Source organism: Canis lupus, chromosome 16 (genome assembly GCF_048164855.1).
Source record: "Canis lupus baileyi chromosome 16, mCanLup2.hap1, whole genome shotgun sequence".
Taxonomy (NCBI): domain Eukaryota; kingdom Metazoa; phylum Chordata; class Mammalia; order Carnivora; family Canidae; genus Canis; species Canis lupus.
The window spans coordinates 38,217,479-38,232,340 of record NC_132853.1 but is presented as its reverse complement, the minus strand read 5'-3'; the positions used below and the strand labels follow the sequence as shown (position 1 = coordinate 38,232,340).

Sequence of the window (14,862 nt, the reverse complement as noted above, 5' to 3'; positions counted from 1 at the left end):
AGCTAGTTCCAGCAGGAGGTGAGAAGAGGCAGCCTTTGGCCAGACATAGCTCCCAGGAGAGGAGCCAAACCTTCTCTCCCACAAGTTGGCATCTCTACCACCCATCATGTCTGGGCCAACTCTAGGTTTCCACCTGTCAGCTTCGACCAGTGCCCATAGGCTGAAGGACAGACCAAATGATTTCTCCAGCTCCTTCAGATTTTGTTGTCCATGACTTCAGTTGTAGGTAAAGAACAGTTGTAAAGCGAGGACTAAGTGCCAGACTGGCAGTTTTCTTCCATGCTGCTTGCCCCCTTTACCACATCCCAGACACTGAACCTGCCCAAGGTGTGTGTCTGTGTATGTACATGTGCATATGCACAAATAACCTGTAGGTCTCACCCCCAACACCAAACAAATGCTATAATTACCCTTACCCCTCCAGAATAGAGTTCACTTATCATGGCCTGTTTCCTCAGACCTTATCAGAGACACATTCAGCTTCCATGGAGGACCTTAGCCACACATCCTCTCATAGACACCCAAAGGCTTCCTTTCTGATTGCATGTTCCAGGTCTGTGGGCAGATTGCTGGTCAGCTCTATCCACTTCATCCTTGTTCTTCCCTGGCAAAGGGGAAACAATTTCAAAGGCACATGCCATATTGCTCCTTGCTCTATGACAATGCTGCTCTTCTAACCTATGAACCAAAGTTAGCTGTGAAGACCTGAACTGACCCATGCTGCTCCAATGTACTCTTGCTTCCAACATAGCTCTTTTGGTTCTGCCCACACCCTATTCCCAGCAACATTAGTCAAGGTCTGAGAAAGCCTGGTGCAGTAGAAAGAGCCCTATTATCTTGGGTTCCAGGCTCTTCTCTGCCATTTAACATGTGATCATTGGAAAATCATTTACTGGGAGCCTCAATTTGCCTCATCTATGAAATGAAAATAATAATAGTGCCATGCCTGAGGGGTTAAAGAAGCTTAATAATTGTGAGTATAAAAGTCAGCACACCAAGTAAAATGAGCTACTTCATTAATTGTAGTGAGTACAAAGTGAGAGTACAAAGTGTCCTTTAACAGGTGAATGGTTAAACAAACTGTGGTCCATGGTATACCATGGAATAAACAAAAGGAACAAACTAGGATACATACAAAATCCTTGGATGGATCTCTAGGGAATTATGCTGGGCAAAAGAAGCCAATCCTAAAAACTTACATAATATATGGCTCCATTTTTGAAATGACAACATTTCAGAAGTGGAGGACATAGGTGGTTCTTAAGGAGTAAGGAGGGTGTGAGGTAGGTGTGATTATAAAAGGACACATGAGGAATCCTTATGGTGTTGGAACTGCTCAGTGCCTTGACTCTAGTGGTAGATATACAAATTTACAAAGGCAATAAAATTGCACAGAACACACACACACATGAACAAATAAAATGGGGAAATGGGAATAAGACTATATTGGTGGACTATATCAATGTCAACATTCTGGTTGTGGTATTATAGTTCTGCAAAATATTAGCATTGGATAAAAGTAGAAAAATGTACAAGGGATCTCTGTATCATTTTTTTTTAAATTTTATTTATTCATGAGAGACACACAGAGAGAGACAGAGGCACAGAGATACAGGCAGAGGGAGAAGCAGGCTCCAGGCAGGAAGCCCAACGTGGGACTCCGGGATCACGCCACGAGCCAAAGGCGGCGCTAAACCCTGAGCCACCCAGGCTGCCCTAGACTGTTCTATTTAGCCAAAGGGAGACGCTCAACTGCTGAGCCACCCAGGCATCCCTCTGTATCATTTCTTAAAACTGCATGTGAATCTACAATTATCTCAATTAAAAAAAGCTATGCTTGATTAGTAATGTCTCTGTTGGGTCTAGGAGAGAAAGGAGCTGCCCTTGTGTTTCCATTGAAGAATTCTAAAGAGGATGACTTAAAAAACATTATTCTCATTAGGGTATATCAGTAAAATGACCATAACCCAGGGAAGAACGGACATTGTATCTGTTGACCTAATAAATCTACTTTTTAGAATTTACTAGAAAAATTGAGTAAAGTTTATAATGTGTTAGAATGTTCATTGTGGTATTATTTACAACAGTAAAATATTTAAATGATTAAAAATAGGGTATGAGCTTTGTAAGTCATAACATATTTGGGTGATGAAATACTTTATAGACTTCAAACATCCTTAAAAAAAAAACCATCTCGCACATAGTAGGCACTCAAAAAATGGTAGTTCTTTTCACTTTACTGGAATATGCTGGGTATTAAAAGAGCTAATGTAAAGTGCCTGGCAAATGTTAGACATTGATATCCTAATGGTTATCTCTCACAGCTCCATCTTAGATGATGAAGCTATACTTCCAGGCAGAACACTGTCTAATGTGCTACTGGCTTGAGGCATGGGAATGGCAGAGTCTGAGTCAAGGGATTGGTACTTCCTTTCCAGGAGACTGCCACCCCCTGCTCTTATTATGAAGACAATCATAGACATTCTTCCCAGCATACATACATTCACATATTTGGCCTATAACTTCAGAGGATTCATGGAGTCTATGAAGCAATGTCAGCCCTGGTGACTCCATAAAAGTAACAGACTATTATATCAAGCACTGAGCACCTACTGAGTATCAGGCAGTGTTCTAGGTGCTTTACACACATTACTTCACTAAATGCTCTCCACAACCTTAAGAGGTTGTTTATCTGAATTTTACAGATAAGGAAACTAGGGGTCAGAAAGGTTAAGTGACTTACTAAGGTAGCATAGTTGGCTAATGGTAGTGCTGATGCTGGAACCCAAGGCTTCCTGCCTCCCAAACTTGTGATCTAACCATCACATACTACATTTAGAAGGGTCATGAAGGGGTGCACTCTCAGAGCTAGCGTAGAAATTGCACTGAGGCCCACACCTGGAGAAGCCACAGAAAAGTAATGCTATTTTTTCAATTCTGCCTGGGTAGGCACAGACAAACCCATCCCAGGCAGAAAGAAAGTTTCTGAAATTGGCCCATTCTCAAGTTTTATATCCCATGAATAAGTTTTTCCATATGTGTATCTTCTATCTTTTTTGCTAAAATCTGACCTCTTCAATTTCTCTTGTTTTCAGTGGGGACAGTGAATATATGACAAGGTACTCTTCCAAGGCCCTAGGCTGGGAGGGGTTGGAGGAGCTTCTCTTTTCCCAGTTCTGTTGAGGCCATGACTAAGATGTTTCAGTCTCCTTGGTCTCTTGGATTTGTCCAAGGTATCAAACCAAAAGATAAGCAGGAGAAAATTGGGCCAGGAAGAAGAGCAGAAAGGAGTAGCCTAACCAGACCAAGGAGACCAGCTTGGAGAAAGGTCCGGGAGTCTCTGGGGACCCTAGTGCTGGGCTTGGGCTAAAGTTAAGGTGGGCAGTTTTTCCCATTAGACTCAGCAGCCAGTTTCATGTTTAACATTCACCTAGTTGGGGAGATCTGGCCAGCATCCCTAATGCCAGAGTCTCTTGTTAGTCTTGACATGACATCTCTGCAGAAAGGAGGGGGCTGGGAGCTCTGTCACTCCACACTTATTCCGGTTTCAATACTACCTCACTATGCTTCCTCAGGACCAGGCAGCCCAACTGGGGGGCTTAGAGATGCCCAGGGAAGAGAATCATCTTGTGAGGAGGATGCTGGGATTTCAAGGCTGGATCCAAAGCTGTTTTCTCTCAACATGAGAGTCAGGAGGGCAACTGGCGCCTGAGTCTGGACACACTGACTGGGGAAGGGAGGGTCCTCCCTCCTACCTCCCTCTGCACGCCATTCTACCTTGCTGGGGCCCAAGCATGCCCACTGCTCTCTTTGGCTTCCCTCACCCCACCTACCCTATGGACAGGAGAGGGTTAAAGGCATAGTATGGGCAAGCTATAAATTTCCCATCAGTGTGGGGAGAGTAGGACTGTTGGCAGGGAGGGGGTTGGGCTGGGGGGGAGGGGGAGCTGGGAAAAAGCCAGGAGGTTGTCTCTAGGTAACAATAAACACTGCAAGCAAGGAGCAGCTGTTACACTTACTCTCTCTGCATCACAATGCTGAAATAACACTAATAAACCAGTGTGCCCAATGCACAGGCATACACACATTTAGGGCCAGGCCCCACTGTACCCTTAGAGCTGCCCTCTGCCTCAGGTCAGGGCCCTTGCTGTCAGTGGACATACTAGTCTTGGCCTTGTGGGGAGGATGAACACTAAAGAGTCAGTCTCAGAATCAGAGGCATTCTCAGAGTCGGGGGCGGGGGGGGGGGTGGTGGTGGTGGCAGAGGCTGGGGATTTTGGGTTCAGTTTCTGATGGCATTTACTGGTGCAAAGAGTTCAAATGGGGGACCTTTTGGTTGGGAGTTGGGAGTAGAGGAAGAGAGTGGGAGAGAGAAAAGTATAAGGAACAGAAAACTACTTACCATACCTTCTCAAGCTGGAGGGGATGAGGTGGCCAGGAATGGGGCTAGCTGGAGTGAAGTAGAAGAAAAGGGAGCCCAAGAAGAAAGTTTGAGAAAGAGGAGGAGCATGTGTTATTGAGGAGTGATTCTAATCTCTCTCCTGGGTCTAAACTCCCCACACCTGCCTACACCCACCTGGTGCACCCAGGCTCCCCCTCACAGCACCATTTTTATACCAGAGCCAGGTGATGTGTTGGTTCAGTTCAGGACTGAGCTTTATTATGGGTATTCCAGCAGGGGGCCCTAAGCTCCCAATGCTGCCAGGGAGAGCTGCAGGAGTAGAAATGGTCTTATCCTCCTACAGGAAAAGTGAAGAGTGAAAAGTGGCTGGTCTATCACTTTCTCCAGACCCCAGCTGGATCTCCAGAAGCAGCCCAGCAGAGTGCACCCCCTGCCCAGTTCCCGCCCCCCTCAACCTGGACACCAGAGCTGCCAGCAACAAAATAGGCAAATGAAGGGCTCTGTCAGAGAACTCTCCTCCTCTTAGCCCATCCTTCACTGAGGTTAGAGGGAGAGTACTATTATCTGGATACACTAGTATCAAAGATCCCTGTTTCCCTGTTTCCTTTTGCTGAAACAAGGATGACTGTGGGTGTCAGACACTGGGACTGCGGTCAGAGGCATGAATGGTTCTCTTGGTCCACCTTCTGGCCCTTTTCTGCTGATGTGATCTCAAACACAATATCCTATCATCCCAGATTCAGAAAGGATGGAGAAGATGCACACTGCCCATCTGGCTTGTACGGGAAGAGAGAATCAGTACCTTTGAAGATCTATGGTGTCTGTTTGCAGGGTAGAGAGTACTGAGACCAAGTGAAAATCCTTCCAGGGAGGAGTAGCTGTGTCTACCTGCACATGTGAATACTCAGTTCCCTCTGGCAGCCAATGGATACAATAGGATACTACTGGCCTCTGCTATCCTTTCCTCAGTGGGAAGCCTCTTCCTGGGAATGTTCAACTTCTCCTAATCTCTTCTCTCCCATTTCCCTCTATTCTTTCATAGCTGGAGCCTCTCTTTGCCCCACAATCCAGATGAGAGACTCATCCACACAGTTCAGAGTGGGGGAAAATTGGGGCAAAAGAGAGCTCTAACAATCCTGGACCCCCTTCCTCTCTGTTGTTTTCATGAGTTGCCCCCATTGCTATGAGTCACCAGAACCTTGAGCTCAGCTGAGCTGCCAGCAGCCTTCTCCCTCTTTGATCTCTAGTGAGGCAAATATACACCCAAAGCACCCAAACCCACCATCTTCCTACTCACAGGGCCATAGCTTCCTCTTTCATCCCTAGGAATCTGCAACACAGACACATGAGATGAGTGAGCAAAGAGAGTGTGAGAGACCCCAGCATGTGCTCTGTGCCAGAGCAGAGAGCCGGCTGCCTGAACGGCAGAGCAGGATTGCTAGCCAGGAGAGCTGGCACACTTGGGCACACAGCCTTGTCAGCATGTGAGAGGGGGCTCTGGAGAGGATGGGATAAAGAGGCTGTTTCAAGAGCAGGCATCTCCTGGCTCCCTCTCTGGTCACTGTTTCTTCTCCTCCTTGGCCTCATTTCCTAGGTGGTGTTAGGTATCATATCACTGCCACCTCTGAGATGCCTTTCTTCCCTTCCTCCGTGGTGGCTTTGGAAGCTAGAGAGGGTATATGTATAACAACCTTCGAGGTGTCAGGTGGGAGGTTCAGACATCCAAATCTCTTCCCAACCTATAGGACACACAGAGGGAGAAGGAGGAAAGGAAGAATCCCATCAGAGTGAAAGCTAAACCCTAGGCCAATGCTGAGCTCCTTTTTCTCCAAAGGGCAGGGCATCCTGGGTGCTGCTACCTCTGCCTCCCACTTACTTCAAGTCTGTTCCTCTTTCCCAGCAAAGGCTCAGCATTCCTTCTGGCCTCCAGGCTCCAGGCTCTGACTCCAGGGCTGTAGAGCTTGCCTAAATCTTGGGAGTGTGAGGCAGGGCTGGTGGGGACTGCTTGGAGGGAAGCCCCATTCCTTAGAGAAACATCCAGAATCTAGACTGAATGCTTTAAGGGCCTTTTGGACACTCCAGTATGCCACCAATGTTGGAGCAGGAGCAGACAAGGGGTGAGAAAGGGCCTACTAAAAGCCTGACACTTTCTCCCCTCCTTCTTTGCTGTTCATCTCCACTGCTCTGTGTTTCAAAGGAGAAACAGCAGCTCTGTAAACAGGAGCCTCTGATAAATCCTGTGAATAATACTATGAACGGCCTACTATAGGTTAGGCAGCCAGCCCCACAGATGGGACTACAGACCTCAGCTCCCAAATATCCCCTCTGTTTTCTCCCACTTTTTAGGCTCCTCCCTGACTTTCCCGGACAAGAGAAGCAAGAGAATCTTCCTTTTCAATTCCCTGGCATAGTTCTCCTACCAGTTTCCACTACTATCGGCCCTTCGAAGTGAGGGAAGAGCTAGATGGGTTCTTTTTAGACTGTCTGGGGGTGGGGGGGATGTGAGGGGTCCTTCTCACCTATTATTTGTAGAGAAAGCAAGGAAATGACCCTGAAGGTCTAAAGGTAAAGCAAGGTGAATCTAGGCCACTTAAAGAGGCATATCCTGCTCTTCCTCAAGGACTTTGGGGATATAAAATGGGATACTGAGAGAGAAGACAATTTTGGGAGTCGGGGGAAGGTGTTGGGGGCTTGGAGAATGTGATGAAGTTTCTATCCACACTGCTTTCCAAGCCCTGTGTCCATCTTTGCCCTGACTTCAACTTAGTCTCATGAAGCACAGAACAAAGAATCTTGAATTTTTTAAGGGAGGAAGAAGATGCCAGGAAATGCCACCTTTGGCAACCTGGTGGGAAAGTCCCTTTCTCCTTCATTCTTTCCCTCCTTAACTCTAGTGTCTGAATAGCAAAGGAAGGAGGGAGTGGGGATGTGGATGGCTGGAAACATGCCTTCCTCTCCACTGTGCACCAACATCACATGAAGCCAGACAGGGCTTGAGTAAGTGTTCTAGGGTCATCACACCGCATGAATACACGGGCATTTCTGACTTGGCCTTCAGAGCCTTGAGTTTTAACCCTGTCTCTGTTTTAGGCCTAGACATGGGATAAGAGGTATAAGACCACTCCTCCCTACATTTTTGGGCATAATTTTCTCTAGCAATTTATACTATGACAGGGAAACTTGTGATAAGATCTTTAAAAAAGCTCAATATTTAGTCACCTTTGGGAGATTTATTTCTTGGTTCAGGAACTGGTGTAGTTGGTACATTGAATTATCTGTGGACTTTACAGAGTATAGCAAAGTCTCCATGAGAGTTGGGGACCTCTGGGGATCTGTTGGCTTGGAAGCAGGGAAATGTATGCAATGACCTCTGGAACTAGCTATATGAGGGAAACAGTCCTCAAATAATGCACCTGCCTGACTCCCCTCAGTTGCTTCTAAGACTTGGAGGCCAGAGAAATGAGAGTCCAATAATAATCCTGCCAATCCTCTTCCCTCGACTTTCCTCCCCACACCCTATATACCTACCAATCAACCAACCAACCAACCAACCTACCTACCTACCATCCTTTCCTTGGGTTCCCAGGAAGTCTCCAAAGCCAGGAACACAAAGCAATTCCAGGACAGGACTCAACTGATTTTTCCTCTCTGGGTTTCCATTTCCACATCTGTAAAGTGAAGATTCAGTAAGATGAACTCCAAGTTTTCTCCTTTGCAGCAGTAAGGTTCTATGATTCACATCCCAAAATCATCAGTCCTCACATGTATGCTGCTTTGCATGTAACCTCCAGGACACTTCTCTTACGTCTAAACATTCAGAAATATCTTTAAACTCTGCCTTCCTCTTTCCTCATACACCGTCTCAGGTTCTATGGTCCCTAGCTCTTGCTCCCTCTCTTCAAGGACCTCAAAACTCTGTCCCACTTTCATTTCAGTTTTACATCTCACTGGACAAGCCCAGCTGGACAAAATCCTAGGAGCAAGAAAATTGCCTTACCTAATATCCTGGCTGCAATTTTGGGCCTCAAACCCAAGTCAGTTGGTACAGTTCTTCCTTTTTTAGAGGTCCTGGCAGTTGGGGGGAAATCCTGGCAACTCTCCCTAGCACCTCCCCTCCTCCTCCACCTCACTATTCCCCATGCCAGAGAGCAAAGTGGCCAGTGATTGATGGGCCTGGGTTCCCAGTAACCGCACCCAGTGGCCCAATCCTCCTCCCTAACCCAATCCCTCCCCTGTCCCTATTCAGAGATCAGATTGTCTCATGTTGGTCCCTAAGGTCCCATTAATTAAAAATACATCCAATTAAATGGCAGGTGAAAACGTGCTATTGGAGCTCTCCACCCCCTGCCCCAGCTTGGTCTCCCCCCCTCCTTTTAAGGCTCAGCTGTGCTTTGAGCTGAGAAAAAAAGAGAGAGAGAGAGAGAGAGAGAGAGGGGAAGAAAGAGGGAGAGAGAAGAGGAAGACATAGGGGTGGGAGGATGAAGGGGGGGTGTTATTTGAACCTCTGCCAGAGTAGCATGTGCCAGCCTGGGAGGGTGGCACTGTGCCCTGGTGTCTAATTTCTGGAGGTGTGAGTAGGTTCAGTCAGCTGGGTACGAACCTCCATTTCCCTTAAAGGGGCAGAGGGAAGTCAAAGGGTGTGGCTAGCTGTGCTGCCCTCCTTCTGGGCTTGGTGGGTGAAAGGTAAAAGTATAAATGGTAGAGGGTGTGATGTTCAGAGGTTGCAAGAGTCTAAGGCCTCCATTCTTGGCATATCTCTGCTCCTTCCCAGACTGCAAAGAAGGTAATGAGAAGCCGGCTGGGACCCAGGTGGCAGGGCATGGCGATGCTCCCAAGCTAGGCTGTGCCTACCCCTACCCATAGGAAAGCTGAGAAAAATAACAGAGGGAGGGAAGAACAGAGTCATAATTTGGGTGGGAGCAGATGGGTCAGATGGGATAAAATATACAAGGATGGATGTTTGTATGGGCACCACAACACCCAGCACCTTATAGGTAAGAGGGTCCAGAGGGACTTGTCCTATTTGCCCTTTCTCTAGGCAAAAAGAAGCAGCAGTAGTGTGAAGTCCCCTCAACCAGGTCGCCTGGCAGGCTGTGAGCAGGGTGTCTCCCCTGACAAGCACTGATCATTCATTCTTCTCCACACTTATGGTGTCCCCAGCATTTTGTCAGGTAAGGCATCTGCTCCACCCTCTGCCCCTCAGAAAGCCCTCTGGCCCCAAGCAATGCAAAGTTAATGGCCACTGAGAGCTGTTGGGAGAGAAGCTAGGAAAGAAGGGGTGTCTGAAGGTGGTACTCAGAATCTAGGCACCAGTGGGGGTGTCTGTAGACCCAGGGCCCCCGCCTGGCCTCCTTGGCAGCCTCGGTACCTCCTCACTTCACTTTAACGCTAATTGGAGATTTTAATCTGCGCTGCTGCTCTGCTCGGGGTGCTGGGGGGAGCGCCAGCTGTGCAGTAATTCCAGCAGCACCGACTGTTTAATCAAGCTGTCCTCCTGGGGAGGGGCCCTCGGGCATGGGGGTAGGAGGGAGGAGGAGAACCTCTGTCATCTCCCTTAGTCTGTTCAGCCTGGAAGGGCTTCATGGAAACTGAGGATCAATTGTGGGATATCTCACCCTCATAAGGGCCCCATGGCCACTTGGATCCTTGGCAGAACCAGTACACCATATGGGGTCAGTTTGAAGCTCAAGGGCCAAAGCATCCCCCCTCCCCATCCAGCTTCGTGACACCTTTTTTTGGGTGTCCCCCTGCCATGCAAGCTGCAAACATCCATTGGACCATCTTGAGTTTGGCAGGTCTGTGCTGGCGGAGGTGATAGGGGCACAGAAAGCTGAGCTTCTTTACTTTCCTCTTCCCAACACTCTATCGCTAACAAAGATACTTTTCTTAGGACTGTGAGATTTTTTTTCTTTGAAACCCACAGGAACCCCTACTCTCTAGACTAGAAAGTGATTGTTTAAGAGGCAGGGAGACAATGGGGGTAGAAGGGAAGGGCAGCTGAAACCTGCTACACCCTGAGGGAGAAAAGCACCTATGCAAGATGTGTGGTGTCTAGCACTGGGGGCTTCCTGAATTCAGATGGAAACATATGGAGGTGTCAGGCCACTAGGGTGGAGTGTTCAGGGTATCAGGCCATTTTTAAGGAAGAGCAAGTGGTACTAATTATTCTTTTGGCTTCTTGGGGCCTGGCTCCCAGATTCTCTCAGATTGTTTCTGATCCCTGTCTGGAGGAAAGGGTGCCTGCCTCTGCCACCCAAACTATGCCTAAGGGGCAGGAGTTTTAATTGGTCAGCAGCACCCTCGTGTGGCAGAAACCAAGAATGCAGCTGCCCAAGTGGCCCAGCAGCTTTGAGAGATCAGACATCCAGGTTGATATCCAGATGGACAGAATTATAAATGTTGATGATCTTTGAGTCATCAAGGTACCCATGCATACTTACTGTTTGACCACTTCCAGGGATATTTCCTGCTTCTTTATCCTTTCATCCACTGCATCCTAATTCCAACTCAAGATATGTGTCAATCAGGAAGGGAGCACCTGACCCAGAGTTGGCACTTACTATGGCTGATGCTTGTGCTGTCTGGCTTACAGGGGTGAGAGGGGAGCTGCTGAGAGAGAAGGCCTAAGAGCAAAAGGTAAGTTGATGTCACACAATGGCAGGAGAGGCTCTGGCACCTCTGCCAACTTTACAGGTGCCAGTCAAGAGCTGCCACCTGAACTATGCCATCTGAACTACAGACACTGTCACCTGGTGGTGGGTTTCTGCTATACAGCAATCCATTCTTACTCCCTGGGGAGGTCTAGGAATGACTAAGGACAGATTCTCAGAGCCTTGAGATCCTTGTCCTTGGGAGTAGACACCAGATAAACACACCTTTCCCTCAAAAGACCCAGGTATTTTCCAAGGATGCCAGGCCACTGGGCAAAATGCACATCTATGGCTTTAGACTTCCAGCCCCAAGAGAAGTGCTTGTTGCCTATTGTTGGACCCCTATACTCCAGGGTGAAGTGTCTGTTTACTGATCCCTATTTCCTCATCTACCAAAAGAGGAAAATGGTTCTGAACTATAGAAAAGGGGCGGATATTTAATATCAGCAAGGTCCTGCTAAAGATTAAAACTGGAAGTTGCAGGCAGAGAGCTGAGTCATTAAGGCTTCCCCTTGTTGGAGATATTTAACAACAGAGAGAAATACTTCCAGAGAGAAATATGACCCTGTTTGGGGTTGGTGGGTAGAGAGAAGAGCCACCTACCTGGCAGCAAGAAGGGTGGGGGTGGGCACTGAAAGCCCATGACCTGCCTGGTTCTGGGCAATGAGGATAGAGGGAAGCAGGCTTGTGGGCCTCTACTTCTGGTGTCTTGCCCAATGTCTGGACAGGTGAGAAAGGGTTCCATCAACTCTGGAAAGGAGGTAGAAAAGCTGATGAGAAGTAGTAAGAAGGGAAAGAATGCTCAATCCCACTCAAAAGAAAAATAGAGAAAACAGCTTCTTAGAGAAGACAGGGCTGTGTGTGTGTGTGTGTGTGTGTGTGTGTGTGTGTGTGGTGGTGGTGATGGTGGTGGTAGTGGTGGTGGTGGTGGTCGTGGTCGTGGTCGTGTTGGTGGTGGTGTGTGAGTAGGACAAGTGCTGTAGAGAGGCTGAGAGTATCCCACCAAAGAGGAATATCCATTAGTGAAATGGGCCAAGAGGAAAGAAGAGGGATGAAATGACTTGTCAATGTTAATAAAGAGAGTCATCTACTCTAACTGGGGAAAAATTCTTCATGAGAAGGTAGGATACCATAATAGGGTCAAATGAAAAGCCAGGAAAACTCTTCTGGAGATCTTTGGGAATAAGAAACTTCCCTGAGTAGGGGTGGGGGTGAGAAATCCTTTACAAAAGCAGGCCTCAAACCCCTGACTGGCCTTAGGTTCCTACCTGGCTTTAAAGTCAATGAAAGACTGAACTTTTCAGGGCTCCAGATGCCAGGTGACTGATGGACTTCACCAAATTCCTCAAAGGCTATCCTTTCTTCTGCTGCTGCCACCTGTAAAGGAAAATGACAGGTTTCATTAGACATGAGACAAGGGACTAGACATCAAAGAAAAATTTGGTCTTTCGCCCAGTGAGTATGGCTTTAGTAGGTAACAGCGATGGTGATGGTCACCACTCTTCCAATACCCTCAAACATGAACTCACAAAGCCCAGAAGGATGAAGATGAACCTTATATGCTTCCAGAGAGAGTTATAACTGCTCTAAGATTCCTACCTCCTGGGAACCAGCTCCCAATTCAATAAAGTAAAAACAGTGATTTCTATACTTAAGACGTAAATTAGGAATTCAACAGAACCAGAAACTGTAAAGCCCAGAATATAAAGGGTGATGAAGGTTCAAGGTTAATGAAAAGTTAATGCAAGAAGGTGACTCAAGAGGAGACCAGCTAGTTTTAGATCAGATCATGGAGGCTGTCTTATGTAGGGAGGAATCATGTTCTCCCTATATTATCAATTGGGGTGTGATGGAGAAAATGTAAAGGTTATGTACTAGGATGTTTCTTTGTCATCAGCACAAAATGTTCATTTTGCAGACCTGCCGTTCCTCTGACCTAGACTCACAACTTATCTCTAAGCTGTTCAGGGGTACCTTTCTTCCTCCAAGATTTGATTCCAGTTTAGGGACTCTTTAGCATTTCCCTCTATGCACATCATTGGCTCCCAGACTCATATGCTCAGAAACTAAGCATTGGAAGGGACTATAGACACATCTCAGAGAGGTCCAAAGAGGGGTAGGGTAGTCTCAGCACTAGAGTGAGAGGACTTCAGAACCTGCTGTGCAGGTCAGTTCAATGAGCACACTATTTAGGGCTTAGCTCACTGTGGAGCACCACACCACCTTCCTTCTGCCTTATCAAAGGAGAAAACCAACAACTTAAAACTTAATAAGGGAGAGTAAGGGGTTCCCCCCTCCAGGCCCGTTTCCCAGCAATCTCAGAGAATATCTCATTTCACTCGAGTTCTATAATCCCTTTTCTCATTCAGGGAGCCCCTTAGCTTCCCAGCTGAGGTGTGTCTTCTTTCTCCCTTTTTTTGGATTTTGCTTTTTCTACAGCTGTATGGTAATGCAAAAGAGCCTGAGTTGAGATTTAGGGTAAATTCTTCACTGGGCCTCAGAGGGTTTTTCCCCACTGCGTTCCAAACCCGAGAGCTGGTGGCAAAGTGCTCCTGGAACTTTGGGGGTAACTCCGCGCACATCAGGGTCTTTGGTGGTGCCTGCAGCTTGCTTTCCCAATGAACTGAACTCTCTGACTACATAAAAAGATTACACTTCGTACAATTTGTATGTCATAGAGAGATTAGTCTTTGAGGTAAAAACACATAAAGCTCCTCAGTTTTTCTACTGTTTTTCAAATCCACCTTTCCCCCTCAAAACCTCACAGCCCTACTGAGGAAGTTCAACACTCATAGGAGTTGGCAATCTTAAGGTTGGGGGAGATCTATACTCAAGTAGGTTAAGATTCTGGCCTCTTGGATTCCAGTCTTGGCTGGCTGCCACCAACTCACTCACTATGAGATAGTGGGCAAGGCACTTCCATTCCTCAAATCTGTTTCCCCTGCTCTGTACACTGGAAGAGTCAATTAGGTGATCTCTAAGCTCTCGCTGGCCATGATTTTACAAGGAGACAGTTCCTTTTATCAGGAAGTGAACATTCCTGCCCTTCACACCTTCTCTCTGGGCCACTGCAGAAAGAAGGTCCCCTAGAAAAGCCTGTCTTTCTCATACTGGCTTAACCAAAGGGACAAATGAGGGAGTCCCAGTAGGAGGTCTTCCTTTCAGTGCCAAACTCCTTCTCTCCTGAAGAGATGTTAAGAAGGTGATCTAACTCTAACCCTGAATCTTTACAAAGTAGAGAAAACACAAGGCAGGTATGGGGCAGGAAAGAGGTGAAAAGCAAGCCCCCCCAACATACAACTCAGACTGTCTGAGCACACACTTGGCTTTGCCCTAGGGAGGACCATGTGTCAAATACAACTGTATGTGGATGGAATAAGAAAGCAAGGACATGTGTAAACACCCAGAGCATTGATATAAATGTCCAACCAGTGCAAACACACTCACTACTGTTCACTCCTACTTTAGGCCTATGCATGCCTTGTAAGACGCAAGGGTGTGTGGGGGCTACCAAATGCTAGTCTTGCCCCTCCCCAAAGTCAGAAAGGAAGAGATAGTGAGACAGGAGCTACTTGGCTTCCTATAAATTGTTTTGTCCTTCCTCACAGCTGCAATCAGAAGCTAAGGGCTCCCGCAGGCCTTGTTCTGATCTGCTGCAGGCGATGGAGGGTTTTTGAAACGGAGAGGACTTGGCTGCGGCCCCGTTTCAGCTGCCATTGGGGCTGGCTAATGGGCTCATTCGGGAAGACCCCCGCCTGCTGCACTAAAGAGTCCCCCGCGGACCCCCTCCCCAATCCCAACCCAATTAAT

The 14,862-nt window shown here is 47.4% G+C and overlaps 1 protein-coding gene across 26 annotated transcripts in view; it reads right to left on the bottom strand.

Annotated features, from left to right (window-relative positions):
- Positions 1 to 14,862, bottom strand: part of CDK12 (cyclin dependent kinase 12) — a 79,445-nt gene that overhangs the window by 5,427 nt on the left and 59,156 nt on the right. For 2 of the 26 annotated variants that reach the window (XR_012008960.1, XR_012008984.1), the window contains 5 exons: positions 12,321 to 12,429; positions 11,656 to 11,802; positions 10,843 to 11,025; positions 7,967 to 8,070; positions 1,540 to 6,141 (listed from right to left, as the gene is read on the bottom strand). The gene's annotated coding sequence lies outside the window, so the exon portion shown is untranslated. Of the gene's footprint in view, positions 1 to 416; positions 605 to 1,539; positions 6,142 to 7,962; positions 8,071 to 10,842; positions 11,026 to 11,655; positions 11,803 to 12,320; positions 12,430 to 14,862 lie in introns of those variants that run through there. The other 24 variants (XR_012008973.1, XR_012008985.1, XR_012008964.1 and 21 more) reach the window with 23 other exon arrangements.